The following is a 24,470-nucleotide window of genomic DNA, read 5'->3' as shown; positions in this document are numbered from 1 at the left end:
TTCCCCAGGTTAGCCCAGATGACAAGAAATCTGAACATATATACTGAAGCTACAGCCAAACACAGAGCAAAATATAGTGAGGTTATTTTAATTCATGGGTGTAGTCCAGGGTTGTCCAACATTGGTCCTTGAGGGCTGCAATCCAATCGTGTTTTCAGGATTTCTCCAATGCAGCAAAACCTTTTTTTAGGTATTTTCTGAATCAGTGCCCCAAATAACCCCAAGAACAGGTCAAAAAACCCAAAGCATAAATATTTTTTTTTGTTGGCCTGTGTAATCGAGAAATTTCTTCATGTCAGTTGGTTTTCTAAAAATATCTCTAATGAATTTCCCCATACACACATACATACCAACTTTCCTTAGTTTATACAAAAGCTGGAGAAGTCTCCATACTCCCTAAAGCTTTTGAGGTTCCGACAAATAGATCAGAATGTCGTCCGCAAAGGTCGCCACTTTGAAGTGATGAGCACCTATGACCATCCCCTGTATCTCTGGATTGCTCTGAATTTCTCTAATTAAAGGGTCCAATGTCATTATGAATAAGAGTGATAGAGGGCATCCCTGATGGGTACCCCTTTGTATTGGAACTGTTCTGAAAGAGTGTCATTTGCCCATATCTGCGCCTGAGGGTCTTTATACAGGGTGCCGATGGCTCGAAGAAACTAAGGGCTCCTTTTACTAAGCTGCACTAGCAGTTTTAGTGCGCGCGCTAGATGCTAACGCCAGCATTGAGCTGGCATTAGTTCTTGGCATGTAGCGCAGGGGTTAGCGTGTGCTAATCAGCAGCGCGCACTAAAAACGCTAGTGCAGCTTAGTAAAAGAAGCCCTAAGGCCCTAAACCTTAAGTTCATAAGGTATCAATTAAAAAAACCCCAACCTTCAGCATCGAAGTTGATCACCAAGTAGGGGCAATTCCCTCTCCAGCGATGCTAGAATATGGCGCATGTCTTTTGCTATGGTTCTACTTTCAACAAAACCAACTTGTTGTTCTGAGATAATATAAGGAAGCTTGGAAGCAAGTCTATTAGCTAAGACCTTTGCAAATAATTTTGCTTCATAATTTAATAGCGATATCGGTCTATATGATTCAGGTTTATTTGCTTCCTTGCTCAGTTTCACCAAGATAACAATTTGCGCCACATTAAGATGTCTAGGAAGCTGTTCATGCTGCACTGCTTTGTTAAATACTTTGGTCAAAACAGGAGCTATTTCAGTGCACAATATCTTATAAAATTCACCCCTCATCCCATCGGGACCCAGGGACTTCCCAAGGGCGCTCTGTTTGGCCCACTCAATCTCATCTGAGGAGAAAGGAGCCTCTAATATTGCTCTGGCCGAGTCTGAAAAAGTGGGGAGATCCTGGCCAGACAGATATACCTAACGTGACCATTTATTTTTTTCATCAAAAGGGGACATCTATTAATTGTCAGTCCCGCCCCCAATCCTGCCCTAGTCCCGCCCCAATCCCGCCCTAGCACCACCTCAACCCTGCCCTAGCCCCGCCCCCAATCCTGCCCCAAATTTCTTCCATTCATTTTTCATGTACACATATCTTCATATTAATTCATAATGGTAACCTCAAAATTAAAAAAAACTACAAAGCACACTATACACAGAGAAAATGTTAATTATCATTTGGGGTTTTCAAAGATGTCAAGGCAAATGACTTTAAAATATGCAATGTCACCTCAGTAACTATAGAAAAATAGACAAATATAGTGCAAAATATAGACAGCAGATATAAATTCTCAAAACTGACAGGTTTTGATCACTAAATTGAAAATAAAATCATTTTTCCTACCTTTGCTGTCTGGTGATTTCATGAGTATCTGGTTGTGTTTCCTTCTTACTGTGTATCCTTTCTTTCATTTCCTTCTTTCTTTCTTTACTCAGGCCCAACAATTGTCCCTTTCTATTCCCTCCCTCCTTCCTTCCTATGTCCTTAGTGCTCCCAGTGCTTCCTTCCCATGTCCATAGTGCCCCCCAGTGCCTCTATCCGGTGTCCTTAGAACCCCAGTGCCTCTGTCCTGTGTCCTTAGTGCCCCAGTGCTTCCTATGTCCATAATGCCCCCAGTGCCTGTCCTGTGTCCTTAGTGCCCCCAGTGCCTGTCCTAATCTAATCTAATCTAATCTAATCCTTAGGTTTGTATACCGCATCATCTCCATGTTCGTAGAGCTCGAAGCGGTTTACAGTAGGAGAAATAGGAAGGAACTACAACAGAGGGTTAGAGGTAGAAGTGTGAAGAAAATTTAGAGGACTTGGGATGCCAAGATATAAGAGTTTCCTTGATTCCTAAGTTGGAGGGAGACTTACATTTTTTGAGAAAAGCCAGGTTTTCAGATGTTTGCGGAAAACTTGGAGAGAGCTCAAGTTCCGAAGAGGGGAGGTAAGGTTGTTCCAGAGCTCAGTGATTTTGAAGTGGAGGGAGGTCCCTAGCTTTCCTGTGTGGGAAATGCCTTTTAGCGAGGGGAAGGATAGTTTTAATTTGTGGGAGGATCCTTAGTGCCCCCCAGTGCCTCCTTCCCATGTCCATAGTGCCCCCAATGCCTCTTTCCCATGTCCATAGTGCCCCCAGTGCCTGTCCTGTGTCCTTAGTGCCCCAGTGCTTCCTTCCCATGTCCATAGTGCTCCCAATGCCTCCTTCCCATGTCCATAATGCCCCCAGTGCCTGTCCTGTGTCCTTAGTGCCCCCAGTGCCTGTCCTGTGTCCCTAGTGTCTCCTTCCTATGTCTTCTCTTGCCTTTGTCCCTCCCCCCGAAGCCAGCCTGCCTGCCTACTTCCTTCCCTCTTTCCATTGCCTGATTCAAACCCCCCCCCCCCGCAGATTCAACCACCCCGCGATTCAACACTCCCCCCCCCCCGCGGATTCAACACCCCCCCGCGGATTCAAACCCCCTTCCTGTCTGCCCGCCCGTGTACCGCTGCTGCCTTCCAGTCTGCCTCCCTGCCGCGCCGATTGAAACGCTGGACTGCCGCCGCTGCTTCTTGACTTCTTCCCGACGTTAATTTTGACGTCGGACAGGAAGTTCGGGGCCAGCCAATCACTGCCTGACTAGCCCGAACTTCCTCTCCGACGTCAAAATTGACGTCGGGAAGAAGCCAAGAAGAAGTGGCCCAGCGTTTCAATCGGCGCAGCAGGGAGGGAAAGTGATCGGCTGTCCTGGTGCCCCGCGCACAGCTTCGGGACGCTGTCCCTGAAAACGGGACATTTTTGGTGTCCCGAAGCGGTGGGTCGGGACAACGGGATGGTCAGCCCGAAAACGGGACTGTCCCGTTGAAAACGGGATCTATGGTCACGGGATGTATGGTCACCTTATGGGGGGGACTGGGACCATAGGCTGAACAGCTCAAGCTGAGGAAAAATTTTAAAGTCACATCACACGTTTTCAGTTGGTTTGAACGAGGATTACCTTTACCAACGACCACCTTGTCAAGATAAGTACATCTTTCTTTCTTCATATACTACAGGTGGTCAGGGGACTGTGAAGGCTATGATGGTCCCCTTGTTAACCTCGTTTTAGTGATTACACTAAGCTACACAGGTTATAAGGTTCTGAGCACTTCACATTTTATTTAGAATATTATTTACGGTGTATTGTTTATAAGAGCTGTGATTATTGAAAATATCACCTTAAATATACCTCATCCTCTGATGGTTCCCAAGACCAAGAATATAGCTGCTCAAAAAAGGAACGCAGGGAAGCATTTATATCCATATCTCTGTTAACCACTCTATTTTGTGAGTCCAGCAATATAGCAATGCGAGTGTTCCCTTTCTGCTGTTTCACTAGCTTAGCTAAAAGCTTGCTACTTTTATTGGCAAAATGATAAAGGTGAAACTTATAGTATTCCATAGATTTCCTAGCTTGTTGGTGTAACAGAGAATTTAATGCACATTGAGCCTCCAAAAGCCGAGCCTTATTGGGCAGTGCCTGTGTAGTATCATAGTGTCTTCTCAAGAAAGCTAAATTGGCATGATTCTTATTAAGGGACCGGAGTATTTTCTGTCTTTTTATTGGCGAGTGTATACCCCTTACATTCCAGGAAAGCAATTTTAGAGATATGGAAATGGTACCAAAAGCTAATATAGAATACTAATGTTTGAATGATTGGGAAGAGGAAAGGTGGCCCAGTCTGCACCTCCCCCCAAGAAAAAAGATATGCAGAAAGCCAGCACCCATCACCCTTCTCCCACCTCTCCCATTCCTTTTCCCCCTACCTGACCCCCCTCCTCTCGCTCTTCCGAACCAATGCCTCCCAATGCACTCTGTAGGTGCCACTTCTTGGGAGCCTAGTGGCCGCCACAGTAAGATAATGAAGTGTATGTACAATTCAATCTCTTGTAAGCCCATGATGGATTAAGGAAGGGGAGAAGAATCTCACCTTTCCGTCCAAAAGAGTACCCCATCAGGGCCATCAAATATATAGAAAATACCACTTAAAACAAAGTAGATAAACAAAGGCTCCACAGAATAGAGTTGCTAACTACTCATACCGTAGTACACATCTCTATAGACTACAATGCAATTATCTAAACGAATGTCCCTCCAGTCTGGACTCAAATCACTTCCAACTTGGTCAGAAGCGGTTACTGCTCGATTCACGATTCGAATCGATTCTCCGATTCACTTTGGGTGAATCAATTCGAATCGGTTTGTTATTGGGGAAAAAAAAAAAAAAATCTGACTTACAGATTCGTTGGCCCCCTTGCTACCGCCGCTTTTGCCTGGCCAGGGAGGAGAGGACAGAGCCTTGCTGCCGGGAAGGAAAGAGCCCTGCTGCCCTGGTCTGCACCAGAGACCCGTTTGGGCTTTCTCTCTGCCACCAGAGTCCTTGCAAAACCGGCAATTACATCGAAGCAAAGACTCCGATGGCAGAGGGAAATCCCGAATGGGCCTCTGGTGCAGATCAGCAGCAGCAAGGCTCTTTCCTTCCCGGCCGCAAGTATTTCTCCTCTCCTCCCTGGCCAGGCAAAAGCGGCGGTAGCGAATACAATTCACTACCCTGCTTCTACTCTGGGCGTCTTCTCTCCATTCGGCTGCCCAATTGGAAACAGGAAGTTTTCACTGAGGGCGGGCGCAGTGGAGATAAGACGCAAGGAGTAGTGGCAGGAGTGGATCGCTACCGCCACCGGCAGACTTCCGGACTCTCTTTGGGAAAGGTGCGGGGGTGTGCTGGTGGTGAGGGCTTAGGAGTGCCATAAAAAAAAAAATATAAAAGGTAGATAGAGGGAGAGGGGAGATGGGGAGTTGGTGGACTGGAGGAGAGATGGGGAGAAGATAGATGGGAGAAATGAACTTGGTGGAGGGGGGAGATGGACTTGGGGTAGATCATGGAGAGGGGAAATGGGGGAAGGATAGAAGAAATAAGGATCTAAAAACAGAAGAGGGAGAGAGATGGTGGACAATGGGATTTAGGGAGGGAAGGAACAGAAAGGAAGAGAAGTTGGACACAAGGGATGGTGTGGAGGGGGATAGAGATACTGGATAGGAAGGTAATTGGGAAGAGAAAGGGAGACATGGTGGACCCTGGGGTGGTGGGGAAGGAGAGAGAGATGAAGGATGAAAGGGTAATTCAGAAAAGGTGGATCAGTGGATGGAGACGAAAAAAAGGAAAGATACCAGACCTTCGGGGAGGGAAGGGAAACAGAAGGGGAGGACAGAGAAAGAACATGGATGGTTAGCACGGAGAAAGAAGAAAGAAGGAGACACTGGCAGGCAAGTTATCAGAAGACAACCGGAGCCGGGGACTGATAAGATCTGAATAATGATCAGACAACAAAAGGTAGAAAAATAATTTTATTTTCTATTTTGTGGTGTTAGACCACGAACATGAGCTAGGATTTAAGAGAGAGGAAGTCTTTTTCGTTTGTTTATTTTGTTTACACCACAGCGCCAATGTGGGTAGGAGAAGGCAAAGTGGGCGAGGAGGCTATAAAAGGGGGTGAAGAGGCTATAAAATAAACCCACCAGGATATTTGAAAAAAAAAAAAAAATCCACTTTGACAGCAAAATCGAATCGAATCGAAAAATCGATTCAATAGGCTGAATCGAATCAATTTTTTTTTTCCTGAATCGGGCAGCACTAGTAAATAGTACCAAGGAGAAGAAAATAAGGCAAAAGGAAGAGCTCAAAACAGAAAGAATAAAGGAAAGAAATAAAGAAAAGTCACTCTCCACCATTAGAAGTTTGTAGCACTTCTATGTCCATATTCAAAGTCCAACCACGTTATTGTACAGTATATGAAAAGAAGTGTTTCAATGAGTCTGGAGCTCCATGGATTTATTTTTGTCATCCCGGCAACATACATATCAGCACATCTCCCTAAAGAGCCAGTCACAAAGATGTCCTTAGTCTTCAAGGTATAGGCAGAGTTTGCAAAAATGTACTGGCAGCTGCTGCATCTTCAAATATAAGAGCCAACTCTCCTTGAAAAATTTTGAGCCATGCAGGATACATTAACATAGTAACATAGTAGATGACGGCAAATAAAGACCCGAATGGTCCATCCAGTCTGCCCAACCTGATTCAATTTAAATTTTTTTTTTTTTTTCCTTCTTAGCTATTTCTGGGCAAGAATCCAAAGCTTTACCCGGTACTGTGCTTGGGTTCCAACTGCCAAAATCTCTGTTAAGACTTACTCTAGCCCATCTACACCCTCCCAGCCTTTGAAACCCTCCCCAGCCCATCCTCCACCAAACGGCCATACACAGACACAGACCCGTGCAAGTCTGCCCAGTACTGGCCTAGTTCAATATTTAATATTATTTTCTGATTCTAAATCTTCTGTGTTCATCCCACGCTTCTTTGAACTCAATCACAGTTTTACTCTCCACCACCTCTCTTGGGAGCGCATTCCAGGCATCCACTACCCTCTCCGTAAAGTACAATTTCCTAACATTGCCCCTGAATCTACCACCCCTCAACCTCAAATTATGTCCTCTGGTTTTACCATTTCCCTTTCTCTGGAAAAGATTTTGTTCTACGTTAATACCCTTCAAGTATTTGAACGTCTGAATCATATCTCCCCTGTCTCTCCTTTCCTCTAGGGTATACATATTCAGGGCTTCCAGTCTCTCTTCATACGTCTTCTGGCGCAAGCCTCCTATCATTTTTGTCGCCCTCCTCTGGACCGCCTCAAGTCTTCTTACATCTTTCGCCAGATACGGTCTCCAAAACTGAACACAATACTCCAAGTGGGGCCTTACCAATGACCTGTACAGGGGCATCAACACCTTCTTCCTTCTACTGACTACGCCTCTCTTTATACAGCCCAGCATCCTTCTGGCAGCAGCCACTGCCTTGTCACACTGTTTTTTTGCCTTCAGATCTTTGGACACTATAACCCCAAGGTCCCTCTCCCCGTCCGAGCATATCAGCTTCTCTCCTCCCAGCATATACTGTTCCTTCCTATTATTAATCCCCAAATGCATTACTCTGCATTTCTTTGCATTGAATTTTAGTTGCCAGGCATTAGACCATTCCTCTAACTTTTGCAGATCCTTTTTCATATTTTCCACTCCCTCTTCGGTGTCTACTCTGTTACAAATCTTGGTATCATCTGCAAAAAGGCACACTTTTCCTTCTATCCCTTCAGCAATGTCACTCACAAACATATTAAGAACATAAGAACATAAGCAGTGCCTCCGCCGGGTCAGACCATAGGTCCATCCTGTCCAGCAGTCCGCTCCCGCGGCGGCCCAAACAGGTCACGACCTGTCTGAATCCCAGAAGGGGACCCCTTGCCACCTTGGTTTCCCATTGAGTCCTATCTTCCCATCGAAGTCCGGTCTTGCACATGCACTACCTGGTTGGGTATCTATACTTATTACCTGTTTAGCTTTCTATACCTGTGTTACATCCCAGCACCTCTCTCAGTATCCCACGATCCCTTTATCCCTCAGGAATCCGTCCAATCCCTGTTTGAATCCTTGTACCGTACTCTGCCTGATCACTTCCTCCGGTAGCGCATTCCAAGTGTCGACCCTTTGTGTGAAAAAAAACTTCCTTGCATTTGTTTTGAACCTATCTCCCTTCAGTTTCTCCAAATGACCCCTCGTACCTGTTGTCCCCTTCAGCCTGAAGAATCTGTCCCTATCCACCCTCTCTATGCCCCTCATTATCTTGAAGGTCTCTATCATATCTCCCCTGAGCCTCCTTTTTTCCAGAGAGAAGAGCCTCAGCCTATCCAACCTCTCGGCGTATGGGCAGTGTTCCAGCCCTCTTACCAGTTTCGTTGCTCTCCTTTGGACTCTCTCAAGTACCGCCATGTCCTTCTTGAGGCACGGCGACCAATACTGAACGCAGTATTCCAGATGTGGACGCACCATCGCTCGATACAATGGCATGATGACTTCCCGCGTCCTGGTTGTTATGCCCCTCTTTATGATGCCCAGCATCCTGTTGGCTTTTTTCGAGGCTGCTGCGCACATATTGAACAGGATTGGCCCCAGCACCGAACCCTGAGGGACTCCACTAGTCACCTTTCCTTCCTTTGAGTGACTTCCATTAACCTCCACCCTCTGGCGTCTGTTCGACAGCCAGTTTCTGACCCAGTTCACCACTTTGGGTCCTAACTTCAGCCCTTCAAGTTTGTTCAACAGCCTCCTATGAGGAACTGTATCAAAGGCTTTGCTGAAATCCAAGTAAATTACATCTAACATATGTCCTCGATCCAGCTCTCTGGTCACCCAATCAAAAAATTCAATCAGGTTCGTTTGGCACGATTTACCTTTTGTAAAACCATGTTGCCTCGGATCCTGTAACCCATTAGATTCAAGGAAGTACACTATCCTTTCTTTCAGCAACACTTCCATTATTTTTCCAACAACTGAAGTGAGACTCACCGGCCTGTAGTTTCCTGCTTCATCCCTGTGACCACTTTTATGAATAGGGACCACAACCGCTCTCCTCCAATCCCCAGGAATCACTCCCGTCTCCAGAGATTTGTTGAACAAGTCTTTAATAGGACTCGCCAGAACCTCTCTGAGCTCCCTTAGTATCCTGGGATGGATCCCGTCTGGTCCCATCGGTTTGTCCACCTTCAGTTTTTCAAGTTGCTCATAAACACCCTCCTCCGTGAATGGCACAGAATCTACTCCATTTTCTCGTGTAACTTTGCCAGACAATCTGGTCCTTCTCCAGGATTTTCTTCTGTGAACACAGAACAGAAGAATTTGTTTAGCACATTTGCTTTCTCCTCATCACTCTCCACATATTGGTTCCCAACATTTTTTAGCCTAGTAATTCCATTTTTTATCTTCCTCCTTTCACTAATATATCTGAAAAAATTTTTATCTACCTTTTTTACATTTTTAGCCATTTGTTCTTCCGCCTGTGCCTTCGCCAAACGTATCTCTCTCTTGGCTTCTTTCAGTTTCACCCTGTAGTCCTTTCTGCTCTCCTCTTCTTGGGTTTTTTTATATTTCATGAACACCAACTCTTTCGCCTTTATTTTCTCAGCCACTAGGTTGGAGAACCATATCGGCTTCCTTTTTCTCTTGTTTTTATTGATTTTCTTCACATAAAGGTCCGTAGCCATTTTTATTGCTCCTTTCAGCTTAGATCACTGTCTTTCCACTTCTCTTATGTCCTCCCATCCTAACAGCTCTTTCTTCAGGTACTTTCTTCAGGTACTTTCAGGTAAAGTCCGTACGTTTGAAATCTAGGACTTTAAGTATCGTGCGGCCGCTCTCCACTTTAGCCGTTATATCAAACCAAACCTTTGATGATCGCCACTTCCCAGGTGAGCACCCACTCGAACATTAGAGATACTCTCTCCATTTGTGAGGACCAGATCCAATATCGCTTTTTCCCTTGTGGGTTCCGTCACCATTTGTCTGAGCAGAGCCTCTTGAAGGCATCCACTATCTCTCTACTTCTTTCCGATTCCGCAGACGGAACATTCTAGTCCGCATCCGGCAGGTTGAAATCTCCCAACAGCAGAATCTCCTCTTTCCTTCCAAACTTTTGGATATCCACAATCAGATCCTTATCAATTTGCTGCGATTGAGTCGGAGGTCTGTAGACTACACCCACGTAGAAGTTCCATCTTTAAAACATACTTTATCTCGAAACATCTGTGAGCGTATCGGTGAGTATGCTCGTCTGGTTTGCAGAATCTCAGTTGAGTAATCCAGAAAACATAAGATGGACTTGTTCTCATACTGCAAACTTGATCTGATAGTGCAGGCTGTCCAGGTAGAAGTACTGCCAAGCAGCCAACCCCCTGGAAGCAGACTCTAATCAAAAAGTCTGCAATCTAGTGCAGCCAGAGCTGTCCCCGCGGGGAGCCTATGCAGCATGAAGCCGTGAAAAAAACTGAATAAAAGGAAAAATATACACGAGCAGAAATTAGTGGCTTCTACTGTCTCGCTTGTAGGAAAGCAACTGGAAGTCAGAGGGCATTCCTGAGGTAAGAAGGGAAGGTCAGAAAAATATGTAAATGAGGCTTCCCTACAAGCATTCTTGTGACATGGGATGCATAAAGCACAGTTACTTACCGTAACAGGTGTTATCCAGGGACAGCAAACAGATATTCTCACATGTGGGTGACATCATCCACGGAGCCTGGTATGGACAGTGTAAAAGTAAACTCACTTTAAGATTTAGAAGCTTTAAGACTGCCCGCACCATGCATGTTTGAGTGCCTTCCCGCCCGATGCCAGCTCTTGAGGTTGTCAGTTCTATGCTCAAGTAAAGAAACCAAATAGGGAAGGTGGGTAGAATGTGAGAATATGTGCCTGCTGTCCCTGGATAACACCTGTTATGGTAAGTAACTGTGCTTTATCCTAGGACAAGCAGGCAGCATATTTTCACATGTGGGAGGCAATGTTCCCTCTAAGGATTGATGAGGTGTGTGCAAAAAAAAATATGCATGAGCGACAAGTTACATACTCCACAAATTTATGAGCAGGCATGGAGGACGCATTTTTAAACAAATGTAGTTTATCCTTGTACTCCTTATGTAATTTTAATCATCTATGTTTATGTTTGTATGTTTATTGTTCAAATGGTTTTATTTATTTCCCCAAATTTATTTTTGTTATACGCATTGAAAATATTTGATATTGCGTTTAAATCAAAATCTCAATAAACTTGAAATGAGTGCCCGTGAGATTGTGGGAGGGTTAAATACTCAAAGCTTAGAAGAATAACAATTTACTTAAAATTTTTGCTACGCCAGCTTTCTGGTATCTTTACATACAGTGGTGTACCTAGCATATGTAACACCCGGGGCCCATCATTTTTTGGCACCCCCTCCCCCCCATCTGTAAGAAAAACATGAGTAACAAACCACACGTCACACATGAGTACCTAGGAAAAGGCAGCATCTTACATATTGCAGTGAGCAGTACATCAATACACCCATTGTAAAACTAAACAAGCCAGACCAGCACAGATCAATCCTACACCGTCAATCCTAACAGAAAACCATGTCTTTCGAACACACAGAACAAAGAAAACACCTTCGCCTAGTATGGAATATGTCATCACAAACTAACCCCTCACCCTTTTACAAAACTGTAGTGTGGATTTTAGCCACAGTGCTAACAGCCCTGACGCTCATAGAATTCTGAGCATCAGAGCTGCTACCACCACGGCTGGCACTAAAAAACGCTCCACAGTTTTGTAAAAGGGGGGATAAAATAGAAATACACAGCTTCAACGCTCTAGCTCAGAGGTGCCCAAACTTTTTGGGCTTGCGAGCTACTTTAAAATGACCAAGTCAAAATGATCTACCAACAATAAAATTAAAAAACACAAAGCACACTATACGCTGAGAAAATGTTAATTATCATTCCTATTCTGGGTTTTTTTTCAAAGAGGTCAAGACAGATGACTCTATGCATTGTCACCTCAGTAACAACCATACATAAATAGACAAATATACCCCCCATCCTTTTTATTAAACCACAATAGCAGTTTTTAGCGCAGGGAACTGCGCTAAATGCCCAGCGCTGCTCTCGACGCTCATAGGCTCCCTGCGCTAAAAAACACTATTGCGATTTAGTAAAAGGGGGCCATAGTGCAAAATATAGACAGCATATATAAATTCAGACACATTTTGATCACTAAATTTAAAATAAAATAATTTTTCCTACCTTGTCTGGTGATTTCATGAGTCTCTGGTTGCACTTTCATCTTCTGACTGTGCATCCAATCTTTCTTCCCTTCTTTCAGCCTGTATGCTTCCTCTCCTCCAGACCTCATTCCCTCCCCTAACTTTTTCTTCCTCTCTCCTTGTCCTTTCTTTCTTTTTTTTCCTCTTGATGCCCCCTTTCTTTTTTTCTGTTTCCCTTCTGTCTCCCTGCCTGCCCCCTTTCTTTCTCCCTACCCTCCACAAAGCCACTGTTGCCACCATCGGGGGAAACAGGCCCCAAAGCCACCGCCGCATCCATCAGGGGAAACAGGCCCCAAAGCCACCACTGCGGCTGCCCCAAGCTCTCTCTGCTTCCCACCGGGCCGACCAGCATTCCCCCGATGTCAATTCTGCCGTCGGAGAGGAAGTTCCGCCCAGCCAGGCAGCAATTGGCTGGCCCGAACTTCCTCTCCGACTGCAGCCTTAGGGCGGGTGCACAGCCGGGGCGGACCGTCCTCCCCTTGGTAGGACATTGAAGACGTGGCAGCGGCTTCTCTCACGAATCCCCCACCTGCGTCGGAAATCCGATGCAGTCAGGGATCTTGAGAGGAGCCGCCGCTGCATCTTTTAACTTTAAAATACAGGCCGCCGCCGCCGCTTCCTCTCACCTCTTCCCGCCCTCGAGTGAGCGACAGAGGAAAGCGTATGAGCGACGCCACTGAAAATAGTGAGCGATCGCTCATGCGCTCACCTTAGAGGGAACACTGAGGATAGATAGACAGACAGACAGATAGATATTGTCCTATTTTAGCAGGCAGAGCAAGAGAAGAAAATAATAAGCATACAACCTGTACTCTGAGAGAGGAAAGGGTATCGTAAGAATAGCAACATGTAGAGAGGCTCTAAGAAGAGGAGACAACCTCAGAACGGCAACCCAGTCTGAGTTTAATGAGGAAGACGCCTGAAGGACTCCAGGAGAAAAGTAGAAAGGTTAAGAGAAAAAATGGCACATATAGAAAAGCCAAATGAGGAAATTCCAGGAGGCCATTCATTTCCTTTTGAGAAGACAGAAAATGAGTGAGATAAAACAAAAACTCCACCACCTTTCTCGGGAGCGCATTCCAGGCATCCACCACCCTCTCCGTAAAGAAGAATTTCCTTACATTGCACTTGAGTCTACCACCCCTCAACCTCAAATTATGTCTTCTGGTTTTACCATTTTCCTTTCTCTGGAAAAGATTATGTTCTACGTTAATACCTTTCAAGTATTTGAACATCTGAATCATATCTCCCCTGTCTCTCCTTTCCTCTAAGGCAGGGGTGCCCACACTTTTTGGGCTTGCGAGCTACTTTTAAAATGACCAAGTCAAAATGATCTACCAACAATAAAATAAAAAAAAAAACACCACAAAGCATACACTGTATGCAGAGAAAATGTTAATTATCATTTATATTCCGGGGATTTTTCAAAGAGGTCAAGGCAGAAGACTCTATGCACTGTCACTTCAGTAACAACCATACAAAAATAGACAAATATACTCCCCCCCTTTTTACTAAACCACGATAGCAGTTTTTAGCGCAGGGAGCTGCGCTGAATGCCTAGCGCTGCTCTCGACGCTCATAGGCTCCCTGCGCTAAAAACCACTATTGCGGTTTAGTAAAGGGGGGCCATAGTGTAAAATATAGACAGCAGATATAAATTCAGACACATTTTGATCACTAAATTTAAAATAAAATAATTTTTCCTACCTTGTCTGGTGATTTCATGAGTCTCTGGTTGCACTTTCTTCTTCTGACTGTGCATCCAATCTTTCTTCCTTCTTTCAGCCTATATGCTTCCTTTCCTCCAGACCTCATTCCCTCCCTCAACTTGTTCTTCCTCTCTCCCTGCCCTTTCTTTTTCTCTGCCTCCCTTTCTTTTTTTCTCTCTTCATGCCCCCTTTCTTTCTTTCTTTCTTTCCCTTCTTTCCTTCTGTCTCCCTGTCTGCCCCCTCTTTCTTTCTTTCTCCCTTCTCTCCCCCAAGCCCCTGCCGCCACCATCGGGGAACAGGCCCCAAAGCCACCGCTGCCCCAAGCTCTCCTTGCATCAGGCCGACCAGCCTTCCTCTCCCCAATGCCAATTCTGCCATCAGAGAGGAAGTTCCGGGCCAGCCAGGCAGCAATTGGCTGGCCCGGAACTTCCTCTCCGATGGCAGAATTGATGTCGGGGAGAGGAAGGCTGATCGGCACAGTAGATTGCGATGGCAACGCGAGTCTCGCGATCGACTCACTTTGCTTTGGCGATCTACCGGTCGATCGTGATCGACCTATTGGGCACCCCTGCTCCATGGTATACATATTCAGGGCTTCCAGTCTCTCCTCATATGTCTTTTGTCGTAAACCTCCTATCATTTTCGTCGCCCTCCTCTGGACTGCTTCAAGCCTTTTTGTGTCCTTCGCCAGATACGGTCTCCAAAACTGAACACAATACTCCAAATGAGGCTTCACCAACCTGTACAGGGGCATCAACATCTTCATTCTTCTACTGGTTACGCCTCTCTTTATACAGCCCAACATCCTTCTGGCAGCAGCCACCACCTTGTCACACTGTTTTTTCGCCTTTAGATTTTTGGAAACTATTACCCCAAGGTCCCTCTCCCCCTCCATGCATATTAGTCTCTCCCCTCCCAGCATATACAGCTCCTTCCGATTGTTAATCCCCAAATGCATTACTCTGTATTTCTTTACATTGAATTTTAGTTGCCAGATATTAGACCATTCCTCTAACTTTTGTAGATCCTTTTTCATGTTTTCTACTCCCTCCTCGGTGTCTACTCTGTTACAAATCTTGGTATCATCCGCAAAAAGGCAAACTTTTCCTTCTAATCACTCACAAACATATTGAACAGGATCGGCCCCAGCACCGAACCCTGAGGGTCTCCACTACTCACCTTTCCTTCCTCTGAGTGATTTCCATTAACCACCACCCCTCTGGCGTCAACCAGTTTCTAATCCAGTTCTCCACTTTGATTCCTAACTTCAGCCCTTCAAGTTTGTTCAAGAGCCTCCTATGAGGAACCGTGTCAAAGGCTTTGTTGAAATCTAAGTAAATTACATCTAGCATATGTCCTCGATCCAGCTCTCTGGTTACCCGATCAAAAAATTAAATCAGGTTCGTTTGACAAGATTTACTTTTAGTAAAGCCATATTGCCTCGGATCCTGTAACCCGTTAGATTCTAGGAAGTTCACTATCCTTTCTTTCAGCAACACTTCCATTATTTTTCCAACAACCGAAGTGAGGATTACTGGCCTGTAGTTTCCCGCTTCATCCCTGTGACCACTTTTGTGAATAGGGACTACATCCGCTCTTCTCCAGTCCCCAAGAACCACTCCTGTCTCCAGAGATTTGTTGAACAAGTCTTTAATAGGACCTGCCAGAACCTCTCTGAGCTCCCTCAGTATCCTGGGATGGATCCCATCCGATCCCATCGCTTTGTCCACCTTCAGTTTTACAAGTTGTTCATAAACACTTTCCTCCGTGAACGGCGCAGAATCTACTCCATTTTCCCGTGTAGCTTTGCCAGACAATCTCGGTCCTTCTCCAGGATTTTCTTCTGTGAACACAGAGCAGAAGTATTTGTTTAGCATATTTGCTTTTTTCTTATCACTCCACATATCGGTTCCTAGCATCTTTTAAGGCCTCTTTTACAAAGCCGCACTAACGGCCCTGAAGCCCACAGAGATTTAAAGGGCTTCAGGGCTGTTGCCGCGCGGCAGCTGCTAGTGCGGCTTTGTAACAGAGGCCGTTAGTTGAGCACTTTCATTTTTCATCTTCCTCCTTTCACTGATGTACCTGAAAAAATTTTTGTTTCCCTTTTTTACAATTTTTAGCCATTTGCTCTTCTGCCTGTGCTTTCACCAGACGTATCTCCCTCTTCATTGGCTGCCTTTGGAGGCAAGAGTATTATTCAAATTTCCCTGTATCTGCTTTAAACTGATATCGGGATTGTCTCCAGCTTACCTTTTTCCTCATTTTGTGTTGCATAGACTATCAAGAGAAACTAGAAACTTCTACTTATTTGCTTATCCAAAAATTAATGGGTGTAGAGATAAGACCTTCTTAGATAGGACCCTAGCATTTCAAGCTGTTAGGCAACAATCTTGGTTAGGTAAATGTATTCAGCAAGCTATGTTATCCTATTGCTGTTTTCGGAAAATAATTAAGACCACTTTGTTCGATAAGTTTATTCTTAGTGAGTTTTATTATTGAAATTCTATTTTACAAATATTTGTATTTTTTACTTTTGGTTATGGCTATATAAAAGAATAAAGTTCTTATTATTATTATTCAGTTTCACCCAGTATTCCTTTCTGTATTCTTCTTCTTGTTTTTTTTTTTTTAATATTTCAGGAAAGCCAACTCTTTTGCCTTTATTTTCTCTGCCACTAGTTTGGAGAACCGTGTCAGTTTCCTTTTTCTCTTGTTTTTATTTATTTTCTTCACATAAAGTTCCGAAGCATTTTTTATACATCCTTTCAGCTTAGACCACTGTTTTTCTACTTCTCTTATGTCCTCTCATCCTAACATCTCTTTCTTCAGGTACTCTCCCATTTTATTAAAGTCCGTACGTTTGAAATCTAGGACTTTTTGTATCGTGCGGCCTCCCTCCACTTTAGCCGTTATATCAAACCAAACCATTTTATAATCACTACTTCCTAGATATATTCTCTCCATTTGTGAGGACCAGATCTAATATCGCTTTTTCCCTCGTGGGTTCCGTCACCATTTGTCTGAGCAGAGCCTCTTGAAAGGCACCCACAATCTCCCTACTTCTTTCCGATTCCGCAGACAGAACTTTCCAGTCCGCATCCGGCAGGTTGAAATCTCCCAACAGCAGCACCTCCTCTTTCTTTCCAAACTTTTGGATATCCACAATCAGATTGTTCTGCGATTGAGTCAGAGGTCTGTAGACAAAACCCACATAGAAAGAAGTTCCATCTTCTCTTTTCAGAGTAATCCATATCGCTTCTTCCTCTCCCCAGGTCCCTTGCATTTCAGTCGCTTGGATATTGATCTTTACATAGAGAGCTACTCCTCCACTTTTTGACCATCCCTGTCCTTTCTAAAAAGATTATATCCTGGTATGTTTGCATCCCATCCATGGGATTCACTGAACCATGTCTCTGTGATAGCAACATGAACTTTATTGCTTAGACTGCGAGCATTTGTGGTCATCGCTTTCCAGCTATTTCAGCGGTAATCTTTTTTGTATGGTTTTTGGTTCTTTTCACTTCCTGTTGCAATGCTAAGGGGTGGTCTCTATAATTGTCTGTCATACATACGCCACCCCACCTTCTAGTTTAAATGCCTAGGAACATATGGTCTAAATTTTCCACAAAGATTATTTTTCCTGCTGTAATAATATGCAGCCCATCAGTACAATATAGCTTCTTGTCCTTCCATGTATTTCCCCATCCTCCTATGTACCTAAAGCCTTCTTGATGACACCAGGCTTTAAGCCACCTATTGAAATCCTCTGTGTTTTCAACTCTTTGCTCTCCCTTTCAATATGCTGGCAGTACTTCGGAAAAAGCTACAGTCTTTACAAAAGGTTTTAAGCCCTCAACAAGCTCCTGAAAGGCTTTCTGAGCTGCAAATGTGGAGTTATTGGCTAGGTCATTTGTTCCCAGATGGATAACATCAGCTTTAGACTTTTTAGTTTCTTCCTTAATTATAGACAGTATATGTTGGGTACTCCTAGTAGCCGAGGATCCTGAGAGACACTTCACTATTTTAGGCTCCTTGTGGAATAGACTAATGATATATGATATATGATGAAACCAGGAACAAAAGCATAGAAAGGAGAGAAATTCTGTGCTATGGATTTGAGCAGAGAACTGAAAAGAAAGACTATCCAACTGAAAATTAAGTCATATATGAACAGTTCTGCCAGGGGTCTTTATGAGAGCTCTGGAATATCTTATAAGGAGAACAGAGTTAATGGAAGAAAAACAAAGGAGAACTAGTGAACTGGAATTAGACAGCATGAAATGTATGATATGATATGATATGATATGATATGGTAAGGGTGGGAGGGGGGATAAATTTCATTAATTTAAAATGATTGTAACAGAAATTCAAGTAATGTTTGTAAGTTTAAATGTTATTTCCAATTACACTTGTTGTAAGTTGTAAAAATGAATAAAGAATTTTAAAAAAAGAAATGTTCCCCTTATAAACAGTAAGGTTTGAAAATTTTAGAGAGCAGAATATGCAAAATTTGGATAACATATGTGAAAGTTCGAGTTCGATTTGAACCCAGGTGTTCACACTGTCAAGCAGTTCTGGTAACCCTGGTACCTCTCTGGTTTGAAACATCAGGCTACAGATTGTACAAAGAGAAACAAGGACCTTTAACCAATCAAAGAATTGGGAGGAAAGGTGTCATGAAGAGAGGAACCAAGAATGTGGCTGCAATCAGAAGAAGAGTAAAGCCAGATAGAAATACGAGTAGTCCAATGGAAGCAAAGTCTGGAGTGTCCAGATGACTGGAAAAATTAGTTACGAGGATACACAGACAGAAAAAGGCATAGTCTTTGGGAAGGGAAACAATTATGTAAACTAAACTAAACCTTAGGTTTGTATACCGCGTCATCAACACAAGCGTAGAGCTCGGCACGGTTTACAGGGTTAGGTTGAAAAGGAGCTACAATGAAGGGTTATAGGAAAGGAGCTAGTAAGATAAAGAGGGACAGGGAACCAAAAAGCGGGAAGTGTTAGATTTTTGAAAAGAGCCAAGTTTTCAGGTGTTTGTGGAAGGATTGGAGGGAACTTGAAACTCTGAGCGGGGATGTGAGGTTATTCCAGAGTTCTGTGGTTCTAAAGGGGAGAGATGTTCCTAATTTTCCTATGCGGGATATACCTTTTGTAGAGGGGAATGATAGTTTCAGTTTTTGGGAGGATCTAGTGGAATTAGGGTTAGAGGAATTCCAGAAGAGTGGGATAACGGGAGGGAGGATGCCATGTAGGATCTTGAAGGCTAAACAGGCACATTTAAAGAGGACTCTGGAGTGAACTGGGAGCCAGTGAAGTTTGGACAGGAGTGGGGAGACGTGGTCGAACTTGCCTTTTGCGAAAATAAGCTTGGCCGCGGCGTTCTGGATTAGCTGAAGTCTATGGAGTTTTTTTTTAGTTAGGCTTAAATAGATGGAGTTGCAATAATCCAGTCTAGAGAGGATGGTGGATTGAACAAGGACGGTGAAGTGAGAATGATGAAAGTACGATCTCACTTTCCTCAGGATATGAAGACTAAAGAAGCATTTTTTTTACCAAGAAGTTGAGGTAGTCATTGAAGGAGAGAGAGGAGTCTATGATGATGCCAAGGACTTTGCTTGAAAACTCAAGCTGAAGAGTGGAGCTGGAATATAATGGGATGGAGGTGGGTAAATGATCTATCATTGGGCCGAGCCAAAGTAATTTTGTTTTGGACTCATTTAATTTCATTTGTACAGAATGTGCCCAGGAATGGAGGTTCATTATACATGCGGATATGTTCTCAGCGAGATTAGTGAGGTTCGAGTCAGTCTCGAGGAGGATGAGGATATCGTCGGCATAGGTGTAGAGAGTTTCCAGGGGAGATAGGTGAAGAAGTTTCAGAGAGGACATGTAAATATTGAAAAGGATAGGAGAGAGGGGTGAGCCTTGCGGGACTCCACATATCGGCTTCCAGGGAGGGGATGAGGTACCGTTTATGTTAACGGTGTAGGATCGTAAGCGTAGGAATTTCGAGAACCAGTCTAGGACTGTGTAACTTATGCCTATTTCAGAGAGTTGGAAGATTAAGATATCATGATGGACGACGTCGAAAGCTGCGGAGAGGTCGAATTGTAGAAGTACAGCGAATTTGTTGCGAGAATGAAGTTGTTGTACCTTAGAGATTAGTGAGGCTAATAGGGATTCGGTGCTGAAGTTGGGTCTGAAGCCGAATTGGTAGGGTAGGAGAATAGAGAATCTTTCTAGGTAGGATGAGAGTTGAGTGGATATGATGGATTCTAACATCTTGGTTAGGAGAGGGATGTTTGCTATTGGACAGTAATTGGAGGGAATAGAGGGATCAAGATCGGTCTTTTTCAGTAGAGGAGTTAGTGCAATATGTCCCATTTCAGAGGAGAAAAGGCCCGATGTTAGAGCAGCGTTTATAAGTTTGGTGAGGGAAGCGATGGCCTGTGTAGAGATATTCTCGAATAGGTAGGAGGGGAAAGGGTCCAAGGTACACTTGAAAGATTTTAGTTTGAGGCAGAGTTTGGAGACTTGCAGTTCGGAAACAAGCTCAAAAACGGTCCAGGATCTGTCGGCTGGAATGGGATTGGAGACAAGTAGGGAAGGGTTGAGGTCAGTAGAGATTAGGGAGTTGTAGGAGACTGTAGGCGGGAAGGAGCATCTTAGGGTGGTAACCTTTTCATTGAAGAATTTTGCAAGGGCATCTGCTGATAGCGACGAGGGGAGCAAGGATGGGTCCTTTTTTGTAGTTAAGGAGCGCCAAATGTTAAACAACGCACTGATCTGGTTGTTGGATCTGGAAATTTTATCTCCGAAGAAGTTCTTCCTGGCTTTTTTTAGTAATGAATTGTAACGTTTAATATTGACCCTCCAGGTCTGTCTATCTGAGGGGGATTTAGATTTTTTCCATTTGCGCTCCAAAGTGCGACATTTTTGTTTCAGCTCTCTATGGAGCGGTAGATGCCAAGGAGCCTTTCGGAGGTAGGAGATGGTTTTTGTGGATATTGGAGCGAGGGAGTGATAGATGGATTTGGAGAGGGAGATCCAATTGCACCAGCAGGATTCAGGATTTGTAGGCTTAGGATTGGAGGAGAGTTGGTTGAGAAATTTGGACCAGAAAAGATTACTCAAAATTTTCTTGCGGAAGGTTATTGAATGGGAGGAATGGGATGGGGAGGCAAGTAGCACCTAGGAAGTGGTCAGACCAAGGGACTTGTTCCCAACGGGTGTCATCAATTGAAGTTTTGAAGGCAGTAAGGTCAAGGAAAGTGGTGAAGTCTAATGTATTTCTTTTTTCGTGGGTTGGAGAAGAGGTAGGTGAGGGGAAACCTAGAGAGGTAAGGAAGTTGTTAAATTCGATCATGTCCTTGCTAATAGTGTCATCAAGGTGGAGATTAATATCACCAACAATCAGTAGTCTTTGAAATTTAAGAAAGGCGTTTGTTATAGCCTCAAAGACGAGATTGGAGGAGTTGTTCCAAGGGGTAGGTGGGCGGTATAGTAACAAGATGCCCAATGGGTGAGTGAGGAGTTCATCATTGACAGAGGCAAGCATATATTCTAGAGCGGCGTGAGTGCCCTTCTCGAGGAGCTGGATGTCAAAGAAAGATTTGTAGAGCAATGCCAGTCCACCTCCTTTTCGGTTGGATCTGGGGGAGAAGAGGCCTTGATAACCATGGGGGAGGAGTTCGTTTTGTGTAAAAATATCATCTTTGGTGATCCATGATTCCGTGATGCACAGGAATCCAGGGTCGAACTCGTCTAGAAGGTCCTTCAAGATTTGGGTCTTATTGCATGCGGATCTGGCATTACAATAAAGAGTCGGGACTGGGGTGAGAGAGTCAGAGACAGCATTGGGAAGACTGGCTGGGGGCAAGGGCTTTGGTGAGTTTAGGTTGGCTTTTTGGGGTTTTTTCTTGAAAGGGGGAATTCTGGTGCGTACAGTGTGGGGATTCTGAGGCCAGGGCAAATATTATTGGTGTTTGGTGGGTCGAGTAGGTTGAGGGAGGGGGGTATCAGACAGAGGGAAGAATAGAGAGGTGAGCAGAATAGGAGGTGAAGAAACCAGAAGAAAGGATTCATGGCAGGGTTAGGGCCAGATGGTTGGTGTGTGAGAGTCTGCAGCAGGGGGGGATTAGTGTTAGCTAAGGAAGGGGCAGGGGACTTAATTAGGCTGGCTGAGTGCATAGCCAAGAGTAGGGAAGAAAAGGCGAAACCTTTGGCAGTAATACAGTTTGGCACTGAACAAAAGCATAGACAGTAATAAACTTAGGCATCTAAAACAAGAGCATGGACAATAATAAAAAAATATGGAGCTAAAACAAGAGTATAGGCAATAATAAATTTGGCCCCCAGTGAATCTCGATAAGCCAAGGAGGGGGAGGGCGGTGAGTTAGTCAGAAAGGAGCCACGTTGGTTGAGCGTCAGACTGCAGCTCTCCTCTATCGGCTCTCCCCTGCTGAAACGGGGGAGGGGTGAAGATGATGCTAGGTGCCCTGCTGGAAAGGGCTTCCGATCTGGCTACTAGTGAAACTAGCGGTTGGTGCCGAGCATCGTCAGCGCTGCTCCTCCTGTAGATCTCTCCCCTGCTGGAATGTGGGAGGGGTGTAGATGATGCTAGATGCCCTACTGGAACGGGCTCCCGATCTGGCCACTAGTGAAACTGGCAGTTGGGGCCGAACACAGTCAGCGCTGCTCCTCTTGTAGTTCGCTCCCCTGCTGGAACGGGGGAGGGGTATAGATGATGCTAGGTGCCCTGTTGGAAAGGGCTCCCGATCTGGCCACTAGTGAAACTGGCAATTGGTACCGAGCACCGTCAGCGCTGCCCCATCTGTAGTTCTCTCCCCTGCTGGAACGGGGAAGGGGTGTAGATGATGCTAGGTGCACTGCTGGAATGAGCTCCCGATCTGGCTACTAGTGAAACTGGCAGTTGGTGCCGAGCACCGTCAGCGCTGCTCCTCTTGTAATTCTCTCCCCTGCTGGAACGGGGGAGGGGTGTAGATGATGCTAGATGCCCTACTGGAATGGGCTCCTGATCTGGCCACTAGTGAAACTGGCAGTTGGTGTCGAGCACCGTCAGCGCTCCTCCTCTTGTAGTTTGCTCCCCTGCTGGAACGGGGGAGGGGTGTAGATGATGTTAGGTACCCTGCTGGAAAGGGCTCCCGATCTGGCCACTAATGAAACCTTTAAGTCTAATAATTGATGTTCAAAGGAGGGAGCTCAACTGCTAGGCAGCCATCACCAAGCCTCCAAATTCCGGAATGTATGTACCAGAAGTGATCTGGAACCTGAACCTTGGAGACTGGTTCCCAATTCCAGAACTATATGTCTAAGTGAAGTTTTAGAAATGGAAAGAGGCACAAAAAAAACCCCCCAAAACCTACGTGACTTGAGCATGGTCACAGGGAAAGCTCAGGGTCCAAACTCACAACCAAAGGAGTCAAGTCTAGAGTCCCCAGAAATGCATTATACTGTACTTTCATTATGTGGTCGTGCATCAGAGGTGCTTCTTAAATGGTTGTGAAGAAGCAAGAGAGGAAGTCAAGGCCACCAAGAATGTAGGTGGCTGTGACTAATTAGATAAGTTATAAATACCTGGCAATTGTAAGGAAAATTTAAAGGGCTCGAATCCATGCGAGCACATTTCTATGAGATGAGAGCCTAAAGCATTTCGCCATCCTAATGGCTGTGGCAAATGGAGAAAGTAGGGATAACCAAATAAAGAAGAATAGTAGTGATAAAACACGAAGACCACTAATGTAAAGAAAGTATGTAGTGTGTTTGAAAAATAGAAGCAGACAGGCAAACAGAAGAGAACCTTGCCTTGGGATATAGACAGTCTAACAAAAGGCAAGGGAGGTGTCTTTTCAACCAATGATCAAGTCTTTATTTGAACTGATGGTCCCAACAAGGATCCAGGTTTCAGCGTATCAAAAAACACCTTCCTCAGTGGACACTTTGCTGATAAAGCTGAGTAAAATCCACTTGTAGAGTTAAGCATCAGTGCTACAAGCAGCAGAAAACGAAACAGCTGGTCCAAAAGACCACTCTTCCACTGAATGCATGAAAGGTTGTGAGCGTGAAGGAGGACATACATAGGTCAGAGAAAAAAGCAGAGACCATAACAGCCACACAGGGAAAACGAACTCCCTGTGTGGTATGTTAAAAAAATTGTATCAAATATTAGGTTCACTGAAGTTACCAGAAAATGGAGCGCCATAGGCAAAATTAAGGAAAGGGTCTGCAAGGAATTACATTTATAAATGCAATGGAGAAAATAAAATGACTGGCCCAAACGGAATATAAAGAGAAAAGGTGCCATTGAGGGCAAGATAGCATTTGAGACCTGTGAAAAGTGACAAGGGGTAGTAGTGGGACCCAGTTGCACAACCTTTAGGCATAGGGGCAGCAGTTTCAGCAGTGTGAATTTTTTTTTTTTATATTAGTGAACCATGAAGCAAAAGAATATAAGACAACAAAGTCTAAACTGGAAATAATGCAAAAGTCATGCCTAATAAAAAATAGGAATGGAGAAACTGTGAAGTCAGTAGTTAAACATGTGGCATAATAGGTGCAAATAACTACATTAAACAGATGAAGTTTCTTGTTTGGAAATAAAAGGACATAT

The 24,470-nt window shown here is 44.4% G+C and overlaps 1 protein-coding gene across 3 annotated transcripts in view; it reads right to left on the bottom strand.

Moving 5' to 3' along the window:
* The window catches only part of ELP1 (elongator complex protein 1), an 882,162-nt gene that overhangs the window by 58,041 nt on the left and 799,651 nt on the right, over positions 1–24,470 (bottom strand). The window lies entirely within an intron of this gene.

This window comes from Geotrypetes seraphini, chromosome 1, assembly GCF_902459505.1.
Source record: "Geotrypetes seraphini chromosome 1, aGeoSer1.1, whole genome shotgun sequence".
Taxonomy (NCBI): Eukaryota; Metazoa; Chordata; class Amphibia; order Gymnophiona; family Dermophiidae; genus Geotrypetes; species Geotrypetes seraphini.
The sequence above is the reverse complement of the archived record's forward strand: the minus strand, read 5'-3'. Positions and strand labels throughout refer to the sequence as shown.